Genomic DNA, 17,369 nt, shown 5'->3' on the forward strand with positions numbered 1-17,369 from the left:
TCAACACTGACACCCTAATCTTGGACCAGCCTCCAGAACTGTGAGAAAGAAACTTGCTGTTTATAAGTTAGCCAGTCTGTGGTATTTTGTTGTGCAGCCTGAATGGATTAAGACAGTCCTTGTGCCAGTATCGGTATTTTTTATAGTCAAATAATATTCCATTGTATGAGTACTGCACTTTGTTTATCCACTCATTAGTTGATATGGGTGTATGGGTTATTTTCACCCTATGGCTATTATGGATCATGCTGCTACCACCATCAACATTCAGGTACAAATTTTTGCATAAACATGCTTTCCTTTCTCTTGGTCCATACCTAGGAGTGGGACTGCTGAGTCCAATGATAACTCTATTTAACTTTCTCAAGAACACCCAGACTGTTTTGCAGAGTGCCTGGACTATCTTCCATCCCCACCAGTAGTAGTATTTGAGGGCTCCAATCTCTCTACATCCTCACCAACACTTGTTATTTTCTGACTACTTGATTTTAGCCTCTCTAGGGGGTGTGAAGGGGTACCTCACTGTGATTTTGATTTGCATTTTCCTGATGACAAGGGATGTCGAGCATCTTTCCACATGTTTGTTGGCCATTTCTATTCTTCTCTGGAGAAATGTCTATTCACATCCTTTGCCCTTAGTCCTTTAATTGGGTTATCTTCTTATTGAGCTGTAAGAGTTCCTTATAGATATTATATATTATGGATACCAGTCTCTTATAAGATATATGCTGTGAATATTTTCTCCCATTCTTTGGGTTGACTGTTCAGTTTCTTTATAGTGACCTTTCAAACACAAATTTAAAAATGTGGATGAAGTCTTTCCCAGTTTCCCATAGTCCCTGTGTTCCTGTGCCATGGGGGGGAGGGGGGCAACTCTCTCCATGCTCTTGTGTCCCTGAGTGATACACTGCTGTTGGCTTGTTACTCTATGCTAGGGTCACAGTGGGTTCAGTGAGTTCTCTATTATGAGGGTTCAGCTGGGTCTTGAGCAGGCCCTGTACACCTTGGTCTGGGGAGGGAGGGGAGGGTTATCTCAGCATTCCTGAGCCTCTTCCCCATGGCAACTATCTGTTGCGTTGTATCTGTGGTTGGTCTTGTAGGGGAAATACCAGTGGTAGCCCACCTCTGCTTGGTATCATTGCAGGATCCTAGGCTAGAGACATTTCCTGTCTGTCTTCCAGGGGAGACAAGTTTTTCTATCTTTTCTCTAAAACCAGTGGATCTTGGCCTGTGTCCTAGGGGCAGCAAGAAGGTTTTTCCTAACCCTCCTCCAAGAGTCAGATGAAGTTTACTTCTACTCTTTGCCCAGAGGCAATGTATTTTTACCTAGACTCTGGGAACAAAATGATTTCTGTCCCTTCCCTAGAGGCTTAGGTTTTTGCTTGGTCAGAAGGGAGTCAGAACAAGGCATTGAGGGTTTTTTTTAACTGCCCAAAACCACAGAAGTTCTCTCAAGTGCCTCACGGAATCTTTCTTGCAAGTGTTGGGTGGAGGCCTGTGGAGAAGAACTTGCAAGTCAGTCTGAACCGCCCTTTCCCGCTGACATGCTGGGCCACACTAGATCTTTAAGATTCATTATGAGTTTACCTGATTTCTTCTTACCTACTTATATAGCAGCCAGCCACCTTTCTTCTGTGTCCTGACAGAGGTAACAGCATTTATGTGTGCTGTCTTGGAGGACTTGCTATATGAACTCCAAGTCAAAGAGCTCCAGGCATGAATTGGAGCAGAAGCAGAACAGTGCTTCAGGAGGACTCCTTCTTTGCCGTCTACAGGGACTGTATGTCAGGGCCTGAGGGGCAAGTACTTGGCCTTGAACAAATCCCCTCAGTCTCCCCACCTGTGCAATGTAGTCCCACAGAAGAGGGGTAAGGGTGGGGGCTGCAGACCAGACTGCCTGGAGTTGAATCCCAGCCTCACACCATACAGCAGAGTGACCCCCCCCCAGGTGAATTACTCAACGGCTCTCTGCCTCAGTTACCTTATCTATCCAATGTGGATAATAATAAAACCTATCTCTATCTATGATGCCTGGCATATAACATTAGGTACTATCATCATTAGTAGTACCAGTAGTAGCAGTAGCAGTAATAGTAGTACCAGTAGTACCAGCAGTAGTAATAGTAGTAGCAGCAGTAGTAATAGTAGTACCAGTAGTAGCAGTAGCAGTAATAGTAGTACCAGTAGTACCAGCAGTAGTAATAGTAGTAGCAGCAGTAGTAATAGTAGTACCAGTAGTAGCAGTAGTAGTTATAGTAGTAGCAGCAGTGGTAATAGTAGTAGCAGCAGTAGTATCATACTAAAAGTAGCAGCGTTATTAATATTACTATTCTTCTTGATGATCTCCAAGCTTCCTTCTACTACTATTTGTGATATATGAAGCATTTATTCATTTATTTTGAGAAGAGGATCTGCCAGGTAGGCCAGGTAATAAAATGACTCCCCTGGGAAGGGGAGGGCAGGCCTCCATTTGTTGTATGACCTTTGCTCAGACCCTGGCCAACTCTGAGCACAGACATCCTTCTGTAGAGTGCAGATTGAACTGACAGGCTGGAACTAGTTGAATCTGTGTCAGGGAGTGGGGGGGGGGGGGGAGGGAATCAAGGGATAGCTTTGGAGCTGTCAGCCCAAGGCATCATGATGCCTATTTCTCTAAATTACAAATCGCAGAAGATGGGGAATCAGAGCCCTCATGTTCACAGAGCACTTGAATCATCACAATTCACTCATATTCCTGATCTCATTTAGCTGTGACAAGGGCTGCTTTGGAGGTGTGTGTCAGGGATCGTTGATTCCAATTTGATAGTTAGCAGAGTGAGATCCAAAGAGGGATTAGGCCAAGGTCACCCAGGGAGATCAAGATAGAACTGGGCCGGAACCCAGGATCCAGCCTTGGTGCTTCTCCGTGAACTCCAGGCAGTGGGGGCCTGCTGCCATGCATTTTCCCTGCAGGTTGTTCCTCCCTCTGTGGAAGGGCGGGTAGGATCCATCGAAGCAGAGAGGCCTGAGTAGGGAAGTCTGGAAGGGCGATAGTTGGAGCTGCTCATTGTCCCCAGCGCCAGATAACAGCATCCCCAGGCCGGGGGTGGGGGGGATGGGGTATCCTCTTTTGCAGCTTCCTGCCCCATGGGCCTGACCGGGTCATAAGAGTTCTGTTGAATGAAGACATGAAAAAAATTCTCTTCCATTTTTATTCAGGCTTATGGAATCCTAACCCTTCAGGGCCCGGGATGAGCCTTGAGTCCCCGGAAACTACTAATAAATATTTGTTAAAGGGCTCATACCACCAAACCCAAGTCTTGCACAGATTCAAACAAACAAACAAACGAACAAACAAAGACAAGGGGGGAGGGGAGAATGGGAAGTTACTGTTTAATGGATATAGTGTTTCCGTTTTAGAAGATGAAAGAGTTCTGGGAATGGATGTTGGTGATCATTGCAACAACGTGAACATATTTAATGCCACTGAACCTGAACCGTACACTTTAAAATGGTTAAGATGGCTCCCTCAGAGCCTTCAGGAGGAACCAACACTGTGGACAACTTGACTTTGGACTTCTGGCTTCCAGAACTGTGAGAGAATAAATGTCTGTGTTTTAAGTAAAAAAAAAAAAAAAAAATTAAGATGGTAAATTTTGTGTTACTTATATTTCACCATCGTTTAAAAATTTTGAAAAGAAAATTGACAAAAATACATTTTCTAGCCCGAAGAAACAAAACAAGATTAAGCCTGCATTATTTCTATCCATTTCACCAAATGGAAAGGAAATGCAGTTGGGCTATGCTCTTCAGCAGACCCTGTCAGACACACAGACACACACGCATCCTTACCCTGGATTAGCCCACCCATCGTGAGGACCCAATAGGCACCCAGCCCCGGCCTGGAGCCCCCAGGGGCACTGTGGTCTTCTTTCTGAAGCCAAGGGAGGAATTAGAGGTCGGGCAGGTGGGACAGGGAGGAGGGAAGCCCTTTAAGCTCTCCCTTCACCAGATGGTGTCTCCTTGGTGCCTCATCCTCTGGCTTTGACAAAGGGTAGGGGTTGTCTCAAGTCCATATAGCCACAGGGCCCAGCCAGTGCTACAACCCTGGGATGGCACATAACAGGCGCACAAAAGCCCTCAGCTCCTCAAACCTCGCTGTGTGCTGGGCGTGTGTGAACCTCTTTAATCCTCACAACCAATCGTGAGGCCAGTCTTGCAGTCCTCCGCAGTGACAACTGAGGAAACTGAGGCACACACGGGGTAAACAGCTGGCTCATTCAGTGTGCCATGAGCATAAGAAGCAGGTTTGAGGCTTGAATCCTGTGCTCTGAATGTCATGATTCTCCATGCTCTACAGCAGGCCTTCCACAGATGGGGAAATGGGCCCCTTAGGGTCAGTGGACCGCCTTAGTAGTCACTCAGCCAGGCATTGGCAGAGCTGCCCATGGGATCCGGATCTTCCAATACCCAGGATGGTGCCCTTCTACCAAATGAGGCCTCACCTGAGAACGAGAAGGTCTAGATTTCGTCCACTGGGACCCCGGGGATCTGCCTCCCAGCTGTGCATCCTAAGGGCAGTGAGCGGAGTTGGCAGAGTGGTTTCTGCCTGGCTGGCTTCCACCTTGGAAGATTTCTGTTTTCCTGCTTTCTGACTCTGGGTACTTTCTTTTCCAAGAAGAGATGAGGGTTTAAGGGGACACTCTCAGGAATGGGGTACCAAAGCAGGCCAAAGCAACCTTCCTAACCCAAGGCTGTTGGCCATGTTGCAGAGAGGGCCTGGGACCCGCAGGGGAGGTGGGGAGGGTGGCAGCAAGGTGGGGCTCTGGAGGCGAAGGGCAGGAGTCCGGCCTCTGGAGACACACGTCCCCTCTCCGGGTCCCAACACCCTTTGTTCAGCGGGGTGGGGGAGAGAGTTGGGCTAAGTGGTTTCTAAGCCCCTCTCCCTGTTTTAGGTCGGGCTCCTTAGAAGCCGAGCTTGAGAAGAGGGGCCCCTGTGAGACTGGTTTTTTGAGGAAATGCCCACTGGAGAAACTGGAGAGGGGGTTGGGGCGGTAGGCCAAGGAAGGCAAAGAAGCTAAACAGGGTGTGATTCTAAACTCAGAGCAAGCATGGTTGGGTCCTGCGAAAATGCCCCCCGAGGGTGCCCCAGCTTAGAGCGAGGCAGCTGGGCTTTCACTGATTGGTCTGGGCCAAGGGTTACCTGGGGCGGGGCAGGGCAGCAGGGGAAGGATGAGAGCCCAGCTGTTTATCATCCTCTGCACGTGGGGAAGAGTAGTCCCAGGCGAGCCCGAGAGAGTTGCAGGGCAGTTGGTTAAAAGGAGAAGTTGACAGGAACATGGACTGGGGCCCATAGCAATGATCAAAGGGATCAGTGGCGCGCTGACAGTGGCCCCGGCACCGCCTTCAGATTTCATCCTAATATTTCAGATCCTGGGTCTTTCCCAACAGCATCAGATGGATGAGAAAAAGGGGTGAGGGCGCCGATAGACTGAGAGCTTGAAGCCTGTTGCTCGAGTGGGCGCTTTGGCACGAGGCTGGAGGGTACCAGGGAGCGTCAAAGGACCAGATGTCACAGGCTGTCAGGGCTAAGGGGGTTTGACGACCCTCTCAACTCCTGCCTTTACCCATGTGCACAGTCCTGCACACTCAGACACATGGGGCACAGGAACGCACCTGCGTGGATGTGCACGGAAGCCAAGGCACTGAGGCACATGGACATGTGCACGTACACGCTTTCACACCCGCCCATGTACATACATGGTTACTCTTTTTTTTTTTAAAGATTTTATTTATTTGAGAGAGAGAGAGAGCGAGAGAGAGCACAAGCAGGGAGAGTGGCACAGGGAGAGGGAGAAGCAGATTCCCGGCTGAGCAGGGAGCCCGACTCTGGTCTCGATCCCAGGACCCTGAGATCATGACCTGAGCTGAAGGCAGACGCTTAACCAGCTGAGCCACCCGGGCGCCCCCATACATGGCTACTCTTACAGAGACGTATCCGTAGACATTCACACTCACTTGTGCGCACATATTCTTGAGCTTGCACTGGAAGCATGGCCAGCCAGGTCCTTTCTATTTCTGGCTTTCAGGGGAGGGCAAAGAAGGGGGATGGGGAGGGCCCAGAGCCAGGCCAGTTGCAGCTGGCTACTAAAGACTGACCTTTGGCTACAATGGTCCGGATCACACCAGTCCCAGACCCCAGGCTCGTGTCTGAATGGGTTACTTGTAGAGGACTGATAAAAGTGTCTGGAAACTTAGCTGCTGCCCCCCTGCCCCCTCCTTGTCCCCCCAAGTTTCCACTCCCACCTTTGACCCAGGCCTTTGTCCATCAGTGGATCAGAGGCCTCCTGCCCCTGTTGTACAGGTGGTGATCTGTGGTCCAGGGAAGGAAATTAACTGGGGCTCCTGACACGTAGCCCGCTTCCTCCTCAAGTGGCAGCAACCAGCAGGAGCATTGGCATTCACAAGCACGGCTATCAGCGCAGAATCAGACTGACCCCAGCTCTGAGGGGCTCCCAGTCTTGTGGAGGTCACAGGCATTTAAAAAGTGTGATCTGTGCTGGGCTGGAAGGAAACGTCTGAGGAAGCCCAGAGGAGACACCTAACAGCCTGGAGGGAGGGGGATCGGGGAGGGTTTTCTGAGGGAGATAATGTCTAAAACGACTCTTAAAAGATCAAGAGGAATTGGGTATGGGTAGGAGGAGTAGGGTAAAAGGCATCTTAGGCAGAGGTAACAACTTGTGCAAAATGCTGGCACTGGGGGAAGCAAGGTGCCCCTAGGGAGACGTTCAGCAAGGCTGGAGGAGGGTTGAGTAGGTCAGAAGGAAGGCAGGAGCCTCGCTCCTGCTACGAGCCAGGCAGCCAGAGGGCAAGGAGAAGCCATGGGGAAATTTTAGCCAGGGGCAATGATTGTGTCAGAGCTACTCTATGAAGATCTTTCAGACTCCAAAGGGCAAGGTGAATCTGGGAACGGCTTAAGACAGATCTGAGATGGAACACAGGGCAACTGATGGAGTGGGGGCTGGTAGAAGCTTTGCAGGTCAAGAGGAAAATCAAGGAAATTATGTAGGAGACAAAGAGAGGAAACAAGAGAGGAAACAAATTTCCACAAAAGTTTGACTGACAAAATTCAAAGTAAATAATAGAGCACAGTTTTTTTTGTTTTTTTGTTTGTTTGTTTGTTTGTTTGTTTTTTTGTAATGCAGGTCTACTAATGAGAAGAATGGAATTTTTTTTGGAGGATGACATTTCACTTAGGTGGGGCTCAAAGTCAGTGTTTCTTACCATCAAATTGATTGCAATGTTCATCGGTAAAAATCACTCTCAGCTCATGGGTTATTTAAACACAGGCTGCAGTTTGTTGACCCCTGGTCTAGACTCATGGGGCCCGGGTAGAAGCAAGTGAGAAACGAAGGAGTCTCCTCTGTCCCCTGCTCCACCCAACAAATCACAGAGCCTCAACCTCCCCATGAAAGCTGCTCCTATGAGAGGGGGCTATTGCTTCCAGTTAAAAGGTACCCTTGTTACTGGGAGGGACCGAGATCCTTCAGCCAATAGGCAGTATAAACATCTGTAATCATAACATCTCAGGGCAGGAGGGAGCGATGTCCCTCTCCAGGCCTCTCCCAGGGCAGGACTAAGGTCCACGTGTTTCATGGAGTCGCACTATATCCTAAATACGGAAAGTAACGTGTGAGGTCACACTGCAAGTTGCAGACAGTTGAGATTTGGACGCAAGTGTTAGGATTCCCAGCTGGGTTTCCTTTCCCTATACCACCACGTCCTGGCCATGGACCCCACTGATTGGGCGGGCGGGGCCCAGGGGGAAGGGAGTAATATCAGGACTCCTCTGCCTGGGACAGCACACCCTTCGGGCTCCTGCCTCCTGCAGGGAGCAGTCTGGTGGCAGATCAGGCCTCCTCGTTTACATACATTTATACATCACTTCTGGATGAGGAACCTGAGGCTTGGAGAGAATCCATAATTTGCGTGGCATCTCAAATAGGCTAAAATTTGGCCCCCTGAAAGATATCCTGGTCCTAGTCCCTAAGAACCTGTGAATATTACCTTACATGGAAAAAAAAAAAGGGTCTTTGCAGGTGTGATTAAATTATGGATCCTGAGATGAGAAGATTATCCTCAATTATCTGGAGGGGCCCTAAATATAATCACATGTATCCTTATAAGAAAGACGCAGAGATATAGAGGCAGAAGGTGATATGATAATGAATAGAGGAAGATGGAAGAAGAGCCCAGGAGCTAAGGAATTTATACAGTTCTAGAAGCTGGAAAAGACAAGGAAACAGATTCTCCCAGAGGGAGCACAGCCTTATGAACCCCTTCTGAAACTGACACCAGTGCAGCTGATTTCAGATGTCCGGCTTCCAGAAATGTGAGAGAGTACATTTCTGTTGTCTCAAGTGACCAAGTTTGTGGTGATTTGTTATAGCAGCCTCAGAAAACTAATAAGGCATTCTGCAGAGATTTTTCCAAATTAATTATTTAAATTAAAATAAACTTTTAAATCTTAGAATAATTTTAGATTTACAGAAGAGTTGCAAAGACAGTGTAGAGAGTAACTTATGTACCCCTCCCCCAGGTTCTGCGACTGTTAGCATCTTACTTTACTGTGGTACATTTGTCACAACTAAAGAGCCAACATTAGTTTTAGTTAAAATCCAAAACTTTATTTAATTTTCACTGGTTTGGGGGCGCCTGGGTGGCTCAGTTGGTTAAGCATCTGCCTTCGGCTCAGGTCATGATCCCAGGGTCCTGGGATCGAGCCCTGCATCGGGCTCCCTGCTCAGCGGGAAGCCTGCTTCTCCCTCTCCCACTCCCCCTGCTTGTGTTCCCTCTCTCTGCTGTGTCTCTCTCTGTCAAATAAATTAAAAAATCTTTAAAAAAAAATAAATTTCACTGGTTTTTCCTAATGATCTTTATCTGTTTTGGGGTCCCATCCAAGATACCACAGAACATGTAGTTGTCATGTGTTCTTAGCTTCCTCTGATCTGTGACAGTTTCTCAAACTTTCCTGGCTTTTTTGATGACTCACTTTGGAGGAGTACTAGCCAGGTTATCTTGTAGAAGGTCACTCCGTTTGGATATACCTGATGTTTTCCTCCTAGTCAGTTGGGGTTATAGGGTTTGGGGAGGAAAACAACAGAAGTGAGGTTCCATTCTGATCACATCGTATCAAAGGCACATACTGCCGCATGACTTATTGCTGATGTTGACCCTGATCACCTGGCTGATGTGATATGGTAAAGGTACTCACCTTCCCTCTCCTGCCCCCAACTCTTCCCACACACTACTCTTGGAAGCAAGCCACTAGCCTTACCCCAATTCAAGTGGGGAGGGTTACGCTCCACCTCCTCGAGGGCAGACTATCTCCATTCATTATTTGTGATTCTTCTGTAAGAGAAATTTCACTTTTCACCCCCACTTATTTTTATTTTTCAATCATTTATTTATATCAGTATGTACTCATGGATGTATGTTTTATACTTCGGATTATAATCCAAATACTGTTATTTGTTTTGTTGCTCAAATTGTTCCAGACATGGCCCTTGGGAGCTTTTTCAGTTTGGCTCCTGCATTCCTTTAAGATGCTCCCATCAGGGCGCCTGGGTGGCTCAGTTGGTTAAGCCACTGCCTTCGGCTCAGGTCATGATCCTGGAGTCCCGGGATCGAGTCCCGCATCGGGCTCCCTGCTCAGCAGGGAGTCTGCTTCTCCCTCTGACCCTCTTCCCTCTCGTGCTCTCTATCTCTCATTTTCTCTCTGTCAAATAAATAAATAAAATCTTTAAAAAAAAAAAAAGATGCTCCCATCATTTTGTTTTTTTGAATACTTCTTTACTTTCTGGCACTCCAAGATGCTTCACGCTCTATTTTCCCTGCCCAAGAATGCTACTGGGGTGAACTTCTAGGCTCTTTCGGAAGGCAGAACTAGGACCTAGGAAATACACGTATGTAAGCTAACCCATGCATACATACATACTTACCATGATTTCTGTATCTACCCATCTGTCTCTATATCAAACTAAACATCAATTCATACTGATGTCTCCTGCTGTTCGTTCCAGCCTTCCTCCCTCGCTCATCTGTAACCGCCCTCTCCAACAGTGAGAAAATCATCTGCTTACCTATTTGTACACTTTCAGATACAGCACAGCCATTTCCAAGTTGTTAGCGCACACCCCCATGAGAAATTCACATTTAACTACAGTGTGGTATTCATCTACAATTTATTTTAATGCCAGTCTTAGAGTTTCCAATCAAAACGCTATTTCCCAAAGTTCCCTAGGGCAGTTCTTCCCCACCCCACCCCGCCCCACCCCGCCGCAGTGAGGTTTTCTCATACGTTTGTAATACAGTTTTAAGATTCTTTTGTCACAAGCCCACATTCCATCTTGGAATCCCCAGGCCTCTTGGTTGGTTTTTTAAAATTTAATTTCTATACATTAAGGTTCACTCTTTGTAGGTCTTGACAAATGCATAGTGTCATTTATATGCCAGTCCAATACCATCCAGATTCATTCCACCAACCCAAAGAATTCCCTATGCTTCTCTTAGTCAGAGGCTCGCCCTTTCTAAATCCCTGGCAACTGCTGATCAGCTTTCCATTCCTCTATATTATCATTTTCCAGAATATCATATGAATGGAATCAAATAGGCTTTTTACTCTAGCTTCTTTGACTTAACAAAACGCATCTTAGATTCATCCATGTTGTTGCGTGAATTAATAGCTCATGCTTTATTTCAGAGTAGTATTCCACAGCCCTGAAGGTACCACGGTGTGTTTATCTATTCACCTTCTGAAGGATATCTTGGTTGCTTCCAGTTTTTGATGATTATGAAGAAAGCTGCTGAAAACATTGATGTGCAGGTTTTGTGTGGACTTATTTTCAAATCAGTTGGGTAAATAGCTAGGAGCATGATTGTTGTGCTGTATAGTAAGCCTTTATTCAACTTTATTTAAGAAATGCCAAAATGTCTTCCAAAGTGGTGTGCCATTTTGAATAGAGTTACTTTAAGTTTCACAACTTAAATACAATTTTTCTGATCCTTTCCTTTGTTTCCCAAGCTGGTAGATAAGAGGTCTCACTCCTAAGGCAAAGAGCGCTGGCTTTGCCCTCCGATCTGAGTTTAAATCCTGACTCCAAAAACCTAAAAACCACTTAAAAACTGTGTGACTTTTGACAGGTTAGTTAATCTCTCTGAGCCTCATATTGAGATTTAACTCTTCATATATGCATGATGTCACGGGTTAGGTTCTCCAGGAAGTGGATTTTGAAAGCACGTTTAGCCTGTGGGATGTTTATTAGGGAGAACCCTTGGGGTCAAAACCTACAGAAGGGAGGGAAGGCAGCCGAATAGGGCAGAGGGAGAAGCTGAACAGAAATGACCCATCGGAGCTGTCCTGATCTGGGCTGAAGTGGTCAAGCCTTTCTGCCCCATCTGGATCAGTCATTGGCTCAGTGCCCTGGAAGAAGCAGCCCTCCGCACCCAGCGCAAGGTGTCCTTCCTTGAAGATGCATCTGGGTGATGCTTTCCAGGATCCACTGCACCAGGCAGAGTGGAAAGAACATTGCAAGAGAGTGAAGAGTGGTCCCCCGTTGGAGTCTTTCTAGCTCTGTGCCTTCAGGCAAGTCCTTCCTTTCCCAGAGCCCGCTCAGCCACGTAGAAGTGGCTAAGACCACGGCCCCACCAATCTTGTAGAGCACTTTGCAGTTCACCAAGTAGCTTTGTGTAGCTTAACCACAGCAATCTGACAATACCAGTAACTAGCCCCTCAGTGCGCTCTAAGGCAGTGCGGCTCTATGTGGTCTGAGGGCCGGAGTGTGTCCATTCACCGCTTGTTCCTGGTTCCAGACCAAGTTAGGTACAGAATTTGAGAGTACCTGCTCAGAAACTTTAGAGCAAGGTGACAGAGGAATTTTATGTCTGTTGAAAGTAAGAATAAAAACTTGGACTTGTACTATGTTTGTCTTTGTTTTCATATTTCATTTTTCTGGTAATTTATATTGTATTTTACAAATGAATAGGTCCAAGATGGATTAGGGAACCGTCCCCACAACACACACACAAGAATCTGGTCCTACACCACAGACGTTTTGAGAAGCATTGGTCTAGGGCACACCCAAATGCCAGCTTCTGACAGTTTTTGCCTTTCTTAAAGGGGGAGGCCCCTTTTGATCCTATCATTGGCATTGTATTGATAGGGCCAGGGTTTCCTGCTGTTTTTTTTTTCTTTTCAGGGGCCCTTTAAAAGGGGCTACTAGAAAGAGTCTTCCTGCCCATCTGGTTCCACCCATTTCCTCACTAAAGATATAACTGGGTGTACAGGGCACCCCTTGCCCTGGTTAAAGGTTTTCTAGCAAGGAGTGAGGGGTGAGTTAGAGTCTAAGAAAAGCCCAAACCTTGTGTGTTATCCACAAACTCTCCCAGGTCTTTCAAAATCCGTTTCCTAGCATTTTCAAAGGGGTGGAGTGAGGAAGAACCGGCATTTATTGAATACTCGCTTATGGGTGAAGCACTTACAGGTGATGAAACCAAGCCTCAGGGAGGCATGTGGCGCAGGGGGAAGGGTGGGGAGGGCGTGCAGTGCAGGGAGGTGTGCGGCGGGGCCAAGCAGGTGGGTGGGGGGCTAGGCACACCTCGAGGGGTCTCAGGCCCGGCCACTTCCATTGTGCCCTTCTGCCCAGTTGGAGGCTGGAACTAGGCAGAGTGGGAGCAGGACAGAAGAGCTGTCTGGGCAGTCAGCCTTCCTATCGAGCCCAGGATTCCAGAAAGTCCTTACCCTTCTCTGACACAGGAACCTCATTGATTACAAAGAGTGGGCGTCGCTGCCGGTGTTATTGAGATAACGCCTGTAGAGCGTCCCACCCGGAGCCTGGCATGGATTCCGTGCTCAGTAAGCAGCTCGGTGCTGGCTCTGCCCTTCCGTGGGGTCATTAAGACAGATGCCCAGTTCAGCCCAAGGCATCCACTGCCCATCTGGTCCTGTCCCTGGCCCACTCCAGCTCAAGGACCTTCCGGGGCTCCCCCCTACCTCAGGGAGAAATTCCTGACGCGCTGACTGGACATAGGAGTTGCCCCAGACAGTAGGCAAGGCAAAGTCAGGGACCCTGGCTGCGTTGGTCACCACTCTCGCTCAAAGTTTGCTGAACAAAGGCCTGGCCTTCCAGCCTCCTGTTCCCTCAACCTCACTTTTGCCCGCCCCATCACAACAGTGGCCATCCCGAGCCTGTGCCCTGCCCGCCGTGTCCGCTCCCTGCCTTTGCTCACTCAGCAGCTTCCACCCTCCCTGTGTTAGCCTCCTCCTGTACCCTCACCAAGCACAGTCAGCTCCCTTCTGAGGCCAACGCGTGGCCCGTGCCACGTGGCTGCTGGCGGTGCTGTGCTGGCTGACCCCTGTCCCACCCGGCACCAGAAAGCCGTGTCACATAGGCTGGGCCCCACTGGGCCCTTTGTTCCCTGGGGATAATGCCATTTGAGAACTTCTCCCCAGGCCAAAGGGCAGCATGATTTCTGGAAGACTCCAGCGCACCCCACCCTTAAGGGCCTCTGACCCTTGCTACCACGCCTGACAAATCTTGTCGTCCTCTGTCTGTCTGAATCTATCTGTGTGTGTGTGTGCTGGCGTCGGGGAGCTGTTCTCCTGCACCATGCGGAGGCCCCCGAGGCGGGCTCGGGGGCCCTGAGGAGTGTCAGGCAGGAGGTACTAAGTTAATAACTGACCCCTTATATGTGAGGTTCTGGTACACTGTGTTAGCTGGGGAGGCCAACCACTAGACAAACACCTGCAATCTCTCAGGAAAAGGACATGTTTTGCTCAAAGTCCAGTGTGGCTGTTCCCTACTGGGCAACTCTCTGGGGCAGCCCTCCTCTGAGATCAGGCCCTAGCTTCCTTTCTTGTGCTGCCGTGGTCTTCCACGGGAGGCCGCCAGGGTCACCATGCAAAGGGAAGAATTCTCTGCCCTCTGGCCCCCCAAGTCTCTCACCACTCCCCTCCCCCATCCGGACCCCCTCAAATCTCATGGTCACCTCCTCCTCCATCCCAGGCCAGGCCAGGAGGTCATGGACAAAATTCCCTCCCCCGATCTCTGCTCATGCTGTGCCCCACCCATTTGGGGACCCTCTCTATGGCCAGCCCTGGCAAGCTACCTTGTGCAGCAGTACACAGCATGGTGTGGCCCAGTCTGGTCTCGGAGGGCTCATCCGCCATCACTGTGGTAGCTAGCCTCCAAGCCGGCCCCCAGGGGCCTCACATCCTGGGATTCACACCCTCGTAAGGAGTGTGACGGGACTTAGTGAATTCACATCTCACCAATACGATAAGGTAGAATTGATAGTGTGTGATACAGAGTCTAGGTCATAAAAGGTAGTGTGGTCCCTCTCTCTCCTTACTTGCTCTGGGAGAAGCCATGCCCTTAGCAGCCATATGGAGAGGCCTGCACAGAGCACAGAGCCTCCCACCAACAGCCACATGGGTGAGCTTGGGAGTGGATCCTCCAGCCCGACTCAAGTCTTCTGGGACTGCAGGCCAGGCCAACAGTGTGGCTGCAACCTCATGAGACACCTCAGCCAGAACCCCTTAGGGAAGCCACTCCCAGATTCCCGACCTCAGAAACTTTGAGACAATAAATAATGTTTGTGGTTTAAAGCAGCTAAGTTTTGGAGTTTCTGTCACATAGCAATAGAGAACTGATTTAATGACCTCCAAAGGCAAGGCATGGGTCTTCTCGGCCTCATCCCTGCCCCAGGCCTACCGTGCTGAACCAAGAGGAAGTGCCATGTGAGGATTCATTTATGCAACCAGTTCTCATCCAGTGGGGTGCTGAGGCGCCCTAGGTCCTGTGCTGGGTGCTGGGTGGGGCTGAGGGCGACCAGGATGTGGTCTTGGCCCTCAGGGCTGTCCCAGTCGAAAGGGAGACAAAGAAGTCCACTCACCCATTAATGACGCTTTCACCCCCAAAACTAGCCCCAAATGAGGGTAACTAACTCTGGTTCAGGGCAGTCAGGTGGGAGGCAGAGTAAGAGGGTGGGTGGGGCGTGCTGATGGACGACAAAGGAGGTGCCCTTTGGGGATGAGCGAAGTCAACCAGGTCTAGAAGGAAGCATGTTTCAAGGAAAGGGAACAGCATGCCCTGGAACTGTGATGCAAGAGCAGCATGCACTCCGCAAGAAGCGAGGGGTGACAGGGTGATGGGGTGCAGGGGAGGAGATCCAGCGGGGGAGGCTGGTGAGGTCTAGGAGCAGATGAGGAAGGCTCTGGAGGCTGAGGAGGAGTTTGGGCATTATCCTGAGGCGTTGGAGACTATTTTAGGGTGTTGGGTTTTGTCTGGACAGTGGAGGCAGGTGCTACATGTGGGTAGGCTAGAGGGAGATCACTGGAGGCAGAAGTATCCTGCACAGGATTGTGACCACCCAGCAGCCATCCCAGTGCTGACTGCCATGGCAGAAGAAAGGGAAGTCTGGGGCACCCCGTGGAACCCCTACCTCAACCAGGGACGTTAGGGAAGGCTTTCTTGCATAGAGGAAACCAGTATTGAAGGATGAATAGGAATTTTCCAGACAAAGGGGGAGGTGGGGAGGGGGAGATGCCATTCCAGGCAGAGGGAACAGCGTGGGCAAAGCCTAGAGGGGAGAAAGAGCAAATCTCATAGAAGGAACGGCAAATGGTTTGGTATCATGGGAGCCCATGGTTAAGGGAGGGGGACAAACGAGGATGGAGAAAACTGGACCAGATGATGGAAGAGTGGCAAAAGGCAGGCTAAGAAACTTGGACTTGAAGGTGGACATCTCTCTTCCACTGACCCCTGCGGATGCACTGTCCACCTGTCTCCACCCTGCTTGTTACTGGAGGCCTACCTGTGTGCATGGCAGCCACAGGCCCTTGTGCCTTCCAGCTTGCGACTGGGCTCAGGCAGAGGGGAACCTTGGCAGAAGAGGGAGGGGAGAGAGGGAAGCGGAAATGCTCATTCCTGGCTCCTTCCCTGCAGGGTCACCAGCACGGTCTGTGTCCTCTGACCAGCGATGGCCCCTACACCCTGGCTGGTCACTGAGGATGGACTGGGGAGAGCGAGGTGGGGATGGGGCAGCGGCTGAGAATGAGCTGGTGCCCTGGGGATAAACTACAGCTCTTATCATGGTCACACAGCGAATTCCACTACACCTGGGGGGAGGGCGGAGGTCCTGCTGCAGGCTTTCATTGACCACTGTTTTGTAGATCGTTTGCAAAGATGGCCACAGAATCTCTTCATGTACCTCCAGCCCATTGTATTGTGACACCCATGCTCCTTCCAGGCAGAAGCAGAGTCTATTCCTCACCCCTGAAACTTCCCCCGGGGTGGGGGGGGTTCCAGGAGTTGCTTTGATCAACAGAATGGGATGAAGTGACTCTGCAAGTTGTTCAGCCCAGTATTTAAGAGCTCTTGCAGCCTTGCTCTCGTTCTTACAAATTCCAGCCACCGCTGAGTGCTGAAGACCCATCAGACCCACCTGCAATGAGAGGCCCAGCCAGCCCCACCAGCTGGCCCAGTTCCAGCTGAAGGCACCTGCACGGAGCCCAGGGCAGACTGAGAAGAGCCACCTGCCCAACCCACAGAACCGTGAGGAATAATTAACTCCTTGCTTCTTCAGCCATTCAGTTTTGGCCTGGCTTGCTAGACAGCAATAGAGAACCATAATGGGTGAGTACTTCTCTCCTTTGCAAATCTTGCCCTTCTTCATGGCCCTGCCCACCTGTCACCTCCTCCACTTCCTCCTGGTTGGAAATCATCACTCCCTCCTCTGACCCCCATCGCTCTTTGTTCCCGCTTCCCTTGTGAGCCCCCTAGCACACTACCTCTTAGGATACCAGGCACCTTCCTGAGACACGGGGTACCTTTATCCCCTGAATCCTAATTTACACTTATTCCACACCATTCCAGACATGACGTGCAGTGACTCATATGTTCAAAATATTACCTTACTACGTTCACAACACCAGAGATGGGTATGGTAGTCCTTCTCAGCTGGCAAAATTGAGGTTTGGAAATGACAGGACTTGCCCAGAGTCACTGAAAAGGGATGGGCCAGGATTTAAACCCAAATTTACACCTCTTGGCTGTCCCTCCTGTTGTAGTTACCGGTACGATTTGCTCCTGGAGGGAAAGGATGCTGCTTCCCTGCTGGAGGGTGAGGGGAGTCACAAGTTTGGTCCCCGCCGGGCATCCTGCCCTTCACTATTGACGTTATGTGCCAAACCTAGGAATCCAGAATCTTCTCGTCAGGGCATCTGTCCCCATCTCACCCACCCTGCAGACACACACAAACATGCACTCCTCGCATCTGGTCTTCATCCTCTGTGTTGGTCTGCCCCGTGTCCTAACATAGCCTCTCAACTT

This window comes from Zalophus californianus, chromosome 11 (genome assembly GCF_009762305.2).
Source record: "Zalophus californianus isolate mZalCal1 chromosome 11, mZalCal1.pri.v2, whole genome shotgun sequence".
Taxonomy (NCBI): Eukaryota; Metazoa; Chordata; class Mammalia; order Carnivora; family Otariidae; genus Zalophus; species Zalophus californianus.